This window comes from Hylobates moloch, unplaced genomic scaffold (assembly GCF_009828535.3).
Source record: "Hylobates moloch isolate HMO894 unplaced genomic scaffold, HMol_V3 SCAFFOLD_8, whole genome shotgun sequence".
Classification (NCBI taxonomy): Eukaryota; Metazoa; Chordata; class Mammalia; order Primates; family Hylobatidae; genus Hylobates; species Hylobates moloch.
In genome coordinates this window covers 72,183,754-72,194,669 of record NW_026652283.1, presented here as the reverse complement: position 1 = coordinate 72,194,669, position 10,916 = coordinate 72,183,754, and the positions used below count along the sequence as shown (strand labels likewise).

Genomic DNA, 10,916 nt, shown 5'->3' with positions numbered 1-10,916 from the left:
AGATTTTAGAGGAATTGCTTTGCTCTCAGGCCTCAGTAGGCTCTGTATGCTCTTCTCTCCCCTTCCCAACTCTTCTACAGCAGCAGCTGCCCATATTCCATGTGAGGTCAGCAGTCCCTGGAGACTTTCACTTGATTCTCCTGCCCTGTCCTAAGACTTCAGAAGGCTTCCTTTGGAGCTTTTTTTTTTTTTTTTTCTGAGACGGAGTCTCCCTCTGTTGCCCAGGCTGGAGTGCAGTGGCGCGATCTCGGCTCACTGCAAGCTCCGCCTCCCAGGTTCACGCCATTCTCCTGCCTCAGCCTCTCGAGTAGCTGGGACTACAGGCGCCTGCCACCACGCCTGGCTTATATATATATATATATTTGTATTTTTAGTAGAGACGGGGTTTCACCGTGTTAGCCAGGATGGTCTCGATCTCCTGACCTCGTGATCTGCCCTCGGCCTCCCAAAGTGCTGGGATTACAGGCGTGAGCCACTGCACCTGGCCCCCTTTGGATTTTTAACATTTTGAGACTATTCATTCTGTCTTTACCTTTCTGATACCTTCAGCACAACTTAACTGCTCCCCATAGTAACCCCTTACATCATTTATTTTAAAATTGACAAACCATTTCATGTTCTCTCCAAATAGGGCAAGGAGAGTACAGGAAAACTATTTTGAATGTCCTGGGCATTGTGCTGAGCACTTCACACACACACACACACACACACACACACACCTTATTTTATTTTTATAATGACAGTATTTTAATAACTGGTAATATTACCAGCATTGTAATGATAATAATAAGTTATTATTTTCATCATTGTGCAGATAAAAAAATCTAGGACTCAAAAAGATGAGCTCATATATTTATTCAAACATAATTTTGAAGGCTTAATACAGTATTTTTAATGCTAAGATGCCCATTTAAACAATTTTTAAAATTGCAACAAATTTCACTATAGATTTAATGTGGTAGTAGCTCTCCCCTACCAGAATGCTATTATTGAATAATATCTAAATGTTGGGTTGGGAGAATAGGATATAGTGGTGAAAATGCCTCATGCAGACTTCTTGTCTTTGTGGAGATGACAGACCAGCAATCACACAGATCATGGATAGTGGAAAAGGGATTCAAATATGTATGTCTACTTTCAAAATTCCATCTTGACACTAAGCTATGACGCCCCCTTGGTTGCAGTACTCTAGTTGCCTTCATTGATTGCATATCAATAGCCTCTGACTTCACGTTGAGTGCTAAGGTACTGAGTAAACTTTTGTTAATTTATTGACTTAAGTTTTTTGTCTCAATCTCATCTAGCTTCAACTACTTCAATTATCGATGATTTCTGCTCTTTTTTCTTGCTTCACTATGTTCCTAACTTAGCTTTTCCATCCTTGGGAAACATTCCTCACCCTAGGTACTATTTATTGTCTGTTTTTGGTGCAGCTATGCTCAGATCCTCTCCTCTCTTTCTGGTAGGAGACTGACTGTGACACTGTGAGCAGGTACTGTCCATTAAATACTTTTTTAGTCTTTGTTTTTGGCTCATTGACTATTTTGTCCTGGTGGAGCCACTCAGCCCTAATCAGGCTTCTCTTTTGGTGTGTGGTTTATACCGGAAAATTTGGCTTGAGCTCTGGCTTCCTGGAAGTTTGCCTAGTTGGCTTCTGGAGGTGGCGCCAACCTCATTACGTACACAAGCCTATGATCTGCCTCTTTTGTGTATTACCTGTATCTACAATTCTCCTACCATAACAGGTTAGGAGTAATAAATATGGTCACAATAACTGTACAATAAATACTCCTAGGTGTTGTCTTTTGGGAGTGGTGAGTTTAATGCATGGCGAATTCTTGGCAGTTTGTTTTTTTTCTTTTTAGAATCCTCCAAAAGAGAAGGTACACGATTGTTATTTCACATGTGCTAGAAACACAGTACCTTCAGCCATCGTCTGCCTATGATTGTTCTTTTCCGTTGCTTTGACTTTTTGCTGTTTTTCACCTCCTTTTGTATCTGTAATACCTAACAAGGGTACTTTACAGCTCAGATGCCTGCCACTGATGTCAGAGTTGTACTGTATCAATGACACATTGAGTTCTAATGTGGCCAAACACCGTGTTTAAGTTTAAAAGTACTTCTGACAGGAATAAGGAGATGGTGTCCTTTAAACATGCCCACTGATGAAAGGGAAAATTCTACCTATCTTTGTGCTTTAAAATAAATTACATGACAAGGATACTAAAGCAGTGCTGTCTTATGATGCTGCATAACCTGGTACAGTTCTCATGAAGAATGTTGCAGTTTCAGCTGTCTTTTTCTGTGACTCGCATGATTCCATAGGCCCAGGCTGAAGGACAAACTAGCTGACAGGTGTCATGTTGGTCAGAAAATCATGTCCTCTTAGGTATACCTGGATATCATAATTGTCCCAAATTTATGTACCTTACTCTCTCCTTTGGGGAAGGTTTTTCCCAGTTGATTTTTTGGGAGCTCATGCACTGCATACAAATCCTAGAAATACTCAATCCTATAGAGAGGCCACGATATGTACGAATTCCAGAGTGAACATAGTTTAGACACAAAGTGAAACTCTGTCAACCTCCCTCCTCCACCTTTATAACTCTTTTAGTTGGTCACAAGCTAATCAAGCCTTTTGTCTTCAAGTTTTGCCTTTTATCCAATGGGATAAGAAGAGCATAATATCTTTTTTAATGGAAGAAATGAGAAAATCTGCAAAGTAGACCAATAAATTCTTTGCTGTAACTTCTTTGTGTCGCTCCAAGTTACTCTGTGGGACTCTTATAACACTGGCTTTGTATTAGGTGATTACCATTCACATGTAGTGATCTGTATGTATTTGGAATTCATTAATATCACATTTGGTGTGTTTGTAGTTTGTAGTTGGTCTTTATTTGTGCTATTTTCAGAAGCAGAACTTCACTATATCCCCAGCATCTTGTAATGAGTTGCTTGCAAAAAGAAGTGACTTTTTTTGTTGTGTATCTTCAAAAAAATCAATTGAGATGACTAGAATATAGATTAAAAGGATAAAGTCAGAGTTAATGTATTATGAGGCTAATACTTTCAACATTAAATGTGAAAAAGTAACGTATGGTTTGAAAGGCCAAATAGTATGAAAAAATTGAGATAAGTTTAATGCTCATTGGATCAGAAATATTTGAAAAATGTGTTAACCATATATATATATATATGAAAAAATACATGAAATAAATATATAAAAATGAGAGAGAGAAATAACGTCATGATTTACAAAATAGCATTGCTACATACACTATGGAAAACAATGTACTCATTAAACTTTACTAGAGAATAGTCATAATGAAATCTGACATTTTTATTCATAGGCAATAGATTCAATAAGCACCATTTTGCAAAAAAAAAATACACCAATAGTCCTATTAAAAATAATGACTTTATGCTTAAGTGCCCATTGATTACTTAAAAACTCACATATAAGCTAGAAGAATAATTAATAGAAGAATCATTTCAAAGTTCAATTTCCCAATTACAAAATTTGTTTCTACATTTACCATAAAAGACAATATTGTCACAAGCCACACAGCTGTAATGTTCAATGTTTTCACTACTTCTGCTCTTCAGATCTTCCTGAGGTCGCTGCCTCTCACTGCTTCTGCAGGAGTGTGTTGGGCTCCACATGCCAAGACAGAGCTGTGCCCTGTGACGCCACTGAAAGCCAGATTGTACAGGACATGTCCTCATGTGCCCTTGGGAACATTTGCTTCTCAAATGGAATTAATATTGCAGAGAGCTGTGTTTAACTCTTCCCAAATACGATCTGCCTTGACAGTCTAAAATTGTCGGGGGGATCCTGGATCATGCCCAGCCGACTCATTCATAGCTATCAAGAGTTTCAGAGAAGGTATAAAAATGGAGGCAAACAGTTTAGCCCTACTAAGCAGTCTGCTTATAGTCAGTTTTTACTAAAAGGCCAAATAGCCTGTATCTGTTGTGACCTTTTATGTTGGGTGACAAGAAATGCCTAACACCCCAAAGATTACATTTTGCTACTATGTGCTGTGCTGCTAATTTGAGAAAGTGAGAATCAAAATGCTTTGGATAATAAAATATCATTGTGTTGGCGTTGCTACTTTAGATTCTGCACTTCCAAGAAATATCTGTCTTCGTTTTGCCATTCTAAAAGTAAACAGGGGGATTCTCCCTTTGCAGTCTTCTAAATGGAGATTGCATGCCTACATAATAGCTGTGCATGTGCTTCTATTAAAGGATGTTGGCCATGCCTGTGGCACACTGTAAGCACCATGCTCACCAAGAATCTGTGAACCAGGAAATTTCATTTACCCTTAGATATCCAAAACACACATCATGAATGAGATTAGTCATCCGTGGTTGTGAACCTAAAGATTGTTAGAAAATATGTGATAGTAACATTTGGGATGCCCCAAATTCCAATCAAATCTTCCAGGAATCATTTAAGGGAGGCAGGGCTGAATGTAATTATAGTTGGTAAGGGAAGGCCTAATCCATTTTATTGTAGTCAATCTGGAAAAACAAAAGACAGCAACCAGACTTAAAGCATAAACACAGAATCCCAGAGCCAGAAATTGGCAACATTTGCCTGGGATTGTGTAAAGGAGAAAAACGCACCATGAAAGACATCAACTTTCTCTTCACTGTAAAGGAGTTCCCTTCACTGTAAAGGACTTCTGTGTTGTGGCATAGGAATGTTTCACTAGGTCTATGGCTAGCTCTAGACATTACATTTGGCAACTCTTTTTTTCTGAAACAAAAGGAACTATATAAATATTATCTCTACCTGTGAAAACCATTTTTTAAAAAAGGTTGATTTGATACAGACTTTCCCATTACAGTAATAAAAAAACAATTATAAAATAAGCCTGTTTTATAAATAGATACACCTGAAATTATATTGCCAATAATTCTTTTCTTTGGAACATTGTAAAAATACTTGTGGTTTATACTTCTGTACACACAAATTACGTATTTCATAGAGAATATGTAAAAAAATTGTATCTTTTTATAATAATTATCTTTTATTCAACAAGGCTTTATGAATACTTACATGTACCTCTCTGCAAAGCACTAGAGACAAAGTACTGATCTTAAGAAGCTTAATAGAAATATGTGTTCCAATGGTTATAGAAAAGGTACTATAAAAGGAGGCAGGGATGTGCTACAAGTATGAAGCCTGACACATACACACACACACACACACACCACCTAGGGTATGAATCTCATGAGACATCAGCAGACACTGATCATTTCGGCAGGTGACTGCTAGCCAAACAATGTAAACTCTGACAGGAATTCAAGAGGAAAAGGTTCTTTCCTCATTCAATTATTCATCCATTTCCTCATTTATTCATATATTCAACAAGTGTTTTTGATGGCCTACAGTATGTGAGATACTGTGCTGATTTCACTATTTCTACCGGGTGGTGGGCATGCAATTAGACACACTATCAAGAGGAAGAGAACAATTTTTAAAGGTTTATTGTCCTCAAACTTCTTTTTGGTCAGTCTAAATTTCTCTCTCATCTTGGTTTTCCTCCCATGAAGATGTTCAGTGAGATGTCTTGAAAGTATCTCATGCCCCAATCAAAAGCTGAGGTGAAGCCTTGTTAACTATTGCTAGCTTGGCCTAAGCCCTTAGGGAGGGCTGTTTGTTTGTTTGTTTGTTGTTGTTGTTATTCTAGCCCATTTTCTGCTTCCATTATTTCAGTGTTAATATAAATAAGGTAAGCAGAGTGCAAAGGGCTGGACTAAGAGCAGCCATTTGCTCAGGCTCTAGAATAAGCCTTCAGCTAAAGGAACAAAGAAGAATAGCAGAGCATAGCGAAGACTGGGAGAGGCTACCCCTGCAAATGGCATTTAAGTTAAAACTTGTCCAAAGGAAGAACAGAAGAAACTTGGGTAAAGAGTGGAGAAGAGGAGAGGGTATACTGAACAAAAGGTTGTTTGAGAAGGGAAAATATCGCACAACTAAAAAACTGAAGGAAGTTTAGTACGGATGAAACTCAGGGTAGGGTGCAGAAGCAGGTGGAAGATTTTAAGGAGGGAAGTGTCGCTATCTAATTTTACTTTGCAAAGATCAGATTGGACACAAATAACTGAAAAAAGGTAAAACAATTTTCTAGGGAGAAATGACAGCTACCTAGCTTAGAGTTGTTGCAGTAGAGATGGAAAGATATGGACTTATTGAAGAGCTACCTCAGAAAATCTGCAGAAATTTATATTGTGAATTGTTTTATTTAATTTCTCATAAGGCAGAACCAGAATAGGTGTTGGACTAGGCAGGATAATCATTTGTCTACATGTTGTAAGTTAGACATTCCTAAAGAAATTCTATCCCCGAATATGATACTTGTAATCTGCAAACCAATGCCTGAAATACTATCATTAATGATTTATTCCTTTTGATAATTGCTACATATTATCTGTTGTCAATTAGACACTATCACCATGCCCTTCTAAGCTTTATGTGCATTGCAGAAACAACTAGAAGTTACAGGTCCCAGAATCCTTTCCCTTTGTAGTTCTAGGTTAGATTTTTGTTTCCAGTAAGAATAACTCACATGTCATTTAGAAGGTGAAAAAGGAGAAGGCGTTATTCTCAGGACACAATTGTGCCAGATGCAAGGGCAAAGGTGAGATTCACAGTGGCTTTCCAGTGAGCTCTTAAGAATCATTCTCATCACTGCTGCAGGCTGACAGTGAAAACTTCTTAGCAGTTTCCTGGCAAGTTTTAAGAGTCACCCACATTGATGCTTGAGTCTAATATCATCAGTGCTGGCTTCCCTGACCTTTGCTCCTGTAGCTTTTCCAAAGATCACACAAACCCATAATTCTGATATTAAACTTTTTATATCCCAGGTACTTTAAATGGCTTCTGTTTTTCTCATGGAAGTCTGATTGAAACAGGTTTCTGTACTAGAAGCGTCCCCAAGGGAACAGAACATTTGAAGTGGGAATCTCCAATTAGTTATTTGGTCTGATTAGCTTTCAATCATGATTGACCATGCCATGCAATGACAAAACAGTTGCCTAAATTATCTCCTTCCCCTACCTGAAGTCAAGTGTCTACAGAAGGTGAGGCTTGAAATCACCAAGTTCTTGTACTAGTAGAACTTTATGGTGCATAAAGAGTAGTGTGGATGTGAGGACTGGTCCTTCCTGAACTGCAGAATTTAGAGAAAGAAAATCACAAGCTTAAAACCTTATTTATTTATTTATTTTTTTCAGCTTTACTGCGGTATAGTTGACAAATAATTGTGTATATTTATTTATTTTTTAAAATGTAATACTGTTTAACTTCAAAAACATTTCAGCATTCTAAACATACAAACAAAATAACCGAATGTTGCAAATCGTGTTTAAGTACAGGAGGTTCTTGAACTTTCATTGATGCAGTGGCTCTTTGCTTTGCTGACAATGAAGAGTTCTACGGTTTGTTTAAAAACAAACAGTTTAAAAACTACTGCAGTTAAAAAAAATATTCTCATGCCAGCTGACCCACCTTTGTCCACAGCTAAGATGGCAGTAGAATGCTATGTGACTATATACAGAAACAAGACAACCTGAAGCTAAATGGATGCCCCTTGCAGAGTCAACAAGTCCAGCCTCGCAGTGCATGCCCTGAGCTACAGTCTCTCCAAAAGGCATCTTCCCCACAGCCTCAACGCCGAGCAAGGAGCATCAAGAGTTTGTCTCGGTTGTTTTGTTCTTTTTACAAACTATAGATATATACAGTTGAAAACTCAGGATTTCTAGCCAATAACCATAGTTAACACCACCTTACAAATAAAAAAAAATGCCAGAAACATCTTTAAATGCCTTGTCACACCAACAGCAAAGTGCGCAGAGTGAGGAGAACACGAAGAGTGCCTTTTCATTTTAAAAATGTTTGGAAATATGTACAACTTTGATACAGTTTCAGGGTGCTCCAGACACCCATGGCCACTGCATGTAAACCACTGACAATTTCTAGAGCACTTTGAGAGACTACAATATGATCGTGATCAAATTTTTTAATTAAACCTAATGAGGGCAACAGACACTTCTGAAATAAGAGATGTGTCAATTACGGCGCTCTCCTACTCTAAGTATTCACAAGGAGACAAACAGTTTCTTTATTCGTCCTCGTCCTCCTCCTCCTCCTCTTCTTCATCCTCCTCTTCCACTTTTTTCCGGGCAACTTTAGCAGGACCCTTTGCACCATGGAACTTTCCTTTCGACTTATAGTCAGCAACATCCTTCTCATACTTCTTCAGCTTTGCCGCCTTAGTGATGTAAGGCTGCTTTTCACTGTCATTTAAATTATTCCACATCTCACCCAGCTGTTTTGCCACGTCTCCAATAGAGATGCCGGGGTTTGTGGATTTGATTTTGGGGCGGCATTCTGAACAGAACAGGAAGAATCCAGACAGTGGCCTTTTGGGACCATTGGGATCCTTCTTCTTCTTGCCTCCCTTAGCTAGTCCATAATCCTTCATTTCCCGATCATAGAGCACTTTATCTGCCTTTGCCATTTCATCAAATTTAGATTTCTCTTTCCCGGACATGTCTTCCACCTCTCAGAGCACTTCTTGGAAAATTCCAGAAAATTGGCAGGGACCTCTGGGTTTTTCTTCCTATGTTCTTCTCTACACAAAGAAGAACATAGGAAGAATGTTCTTTCTGCACAAAGAAGGCATAAGCAGACATCTTGGCCTTTGGTTTCTTGGGGTCACCTTTAGCCATCCTGACTGTATTGTTCGCTAGTCTGGGCAGCGCAGGGCACGACGCGTGGTTCAGCGCCCCCCGGCCTAGCGCTAGCTGCCTCCACGAGAGCCGCCTCAATTGTATATATTTAAATAAATGGTTAAGACGGTAAAATTTTGTAAGTATATTTTACCTCAATAAAAACGTTTCAACAAATATATTGAAGACGTACAACATGATGTTTTGACATACATATACATTGTGAAATGATTGCCACAATCAGACTAACATCTCTCTCTCCTCACATACTTTTTTATTTTTGTGATAAGAATACTTCTTCCTTTCCCAATTGGATGCCTTTTCTTTTCTTACCTATTTAAGATTTACAGTCCTAGGAAATTTCAATTTTATAATACAGTATTATTAACTATAATCTCTATGCTGTACATTAGATTTCTAGAACTTAGACATTCTGCATACCTGAAACCTTGTTCCCTTTGACCAATATCTCCCCATTTTCTGCACTCCCAGTCCCTGGCAACCACCATATTATTCTTTGCTTCTGTGATTTGACATTTTTAGATTCCATATAGAAGTATGATCACATAGTATTTGTCTTTGTGCCTGGGTTATTTTGTTTAGCATAATATCCTCCAGGTTCATCCATGTTATCACAACTGACAGATTTTCTTCTTTGTTAAAGCTGAATAGTTTTCTGCTATATATATATATGTGTGTGTGTATGTGTGTGTGTGTGTGTGTGTGGGTGTGTGTATTTGCTACATTTTCTTTATTCATTCGTCCATTGATAAACATTCAGGTTGATTCTATATTTTGGGTATTGTGAATAATGCTACAATGAACAAGATTGTGCAGCTATTTCTTGAAGGTACTGATTTTATTTCCTTTGAGTATATACCCAGAAATGAGATTGGTGGATCATAGGGTAGTTTTATTTTTAGTTTTTTGAAGAACCTCTGTACTGTTTTTCAAAATGGCTGCACCAATTTATTATACATTCCCACCAACAGTGTATAAGAGTTTCCATTTCTCTACATCCTGGCCAACACTTAGTTCTTGTTTTTTTGATAATAGCCATTCTAACAGATGTGAGGTGTTATATCATTGTGCTTTTGATTTGCATTTCCCTGTTGAGTAGTGATATGGAACATTTTTTCATATACTCATAAATGACCATTTATATGTCTTCTTTTGAGAAATGTCTATCAGGCCCTTTGCTCATTCTTTAATTAGGTTATTTGTCTTTTTGCTATTGAGTTGAGTTCCTAATATATTTTGGATATTAACTCTTTATCAAATGTATGGTTTGAAAATATCATTTCCCCTTCCATAGTTTGTCTCTTTAATCAGTTTTTTTCTTTCCTGTGAAGAAGCTTCTAAATTTGATGCAATCATATTTGAATAATTTTGCTTTTGTCTCCTGTGCTTTTACGGTTATATATTTTTAAAAAATTATTTCCCAGGTCAATATCAAGAAACTTTTCTTGTATTTGTTTTCAAGGAATATTGTAGTTTCTTGTTTTAAATTGAAATCTTTAATGTATTTTGAGTTCATTTTTGTACATGGTGTGAGATAAGCATTTATTTTCATTCTTCTGTATGTGTATATCTAGTTTTCCCAACAACATTTATTGAAGAGACCATCCTTTCTGTATTGTGTAATCTTGGCAACTTTTTTTGAAGGTCAATTGACTGTAAATATTTGGATTTACTTATGGGCTCTCTATTCTGTTCCATTGGTGTATATGTCTATTTTTATGTCAGTAGCATAGTGTTTTGATTACTATAGCTTTGTACTATATTTTGAAATTAGGTAGGGTGATGCCTCCAGCTCTGTTCGTTTTACTCAAGGTTGCTTTGGCTATAACTGTTTTTTTGTGGTTTCATATGAATTTTAAGATTACTATTTTTTATATTTCTGTAAAAAATGCCATTTTAAACTTTAATAGGGGTTGCATAAAATCACTTTGGGTATTATCAACTTTTTAATACTATTAATGGTTCCTGTCTATAAATATGGACTCTCTTTTCATTTATTTGTGTCTTCATTATTTTCTTTCATCAGTGTCTTACAGCTTTCACCTTCTTAATCAAATTTATACCTAAATATTTTACTCTTTTTGATGCTATTGTAAATGGATTGTTTTCTTAATTTCTTTTCTGGGACAGTTCATTGTGAGTATATAGAA

At 37.1% G+C, this 10,916-nt stretch overlaps 1 pseudogene; it reads right to left on the bottom strand.

Moving 5' to 3' along the window:
- Positions 1-8,135: 8,135 nt before the first annotated feature.
- On the bottom strand, positions 8,136-8,829 carry LOC116472321 (high mobility group protein B3-like; annotated as a pseudogene).
- Positions 8,830-10,916: the final 2,087 nt, after the last annotated feature.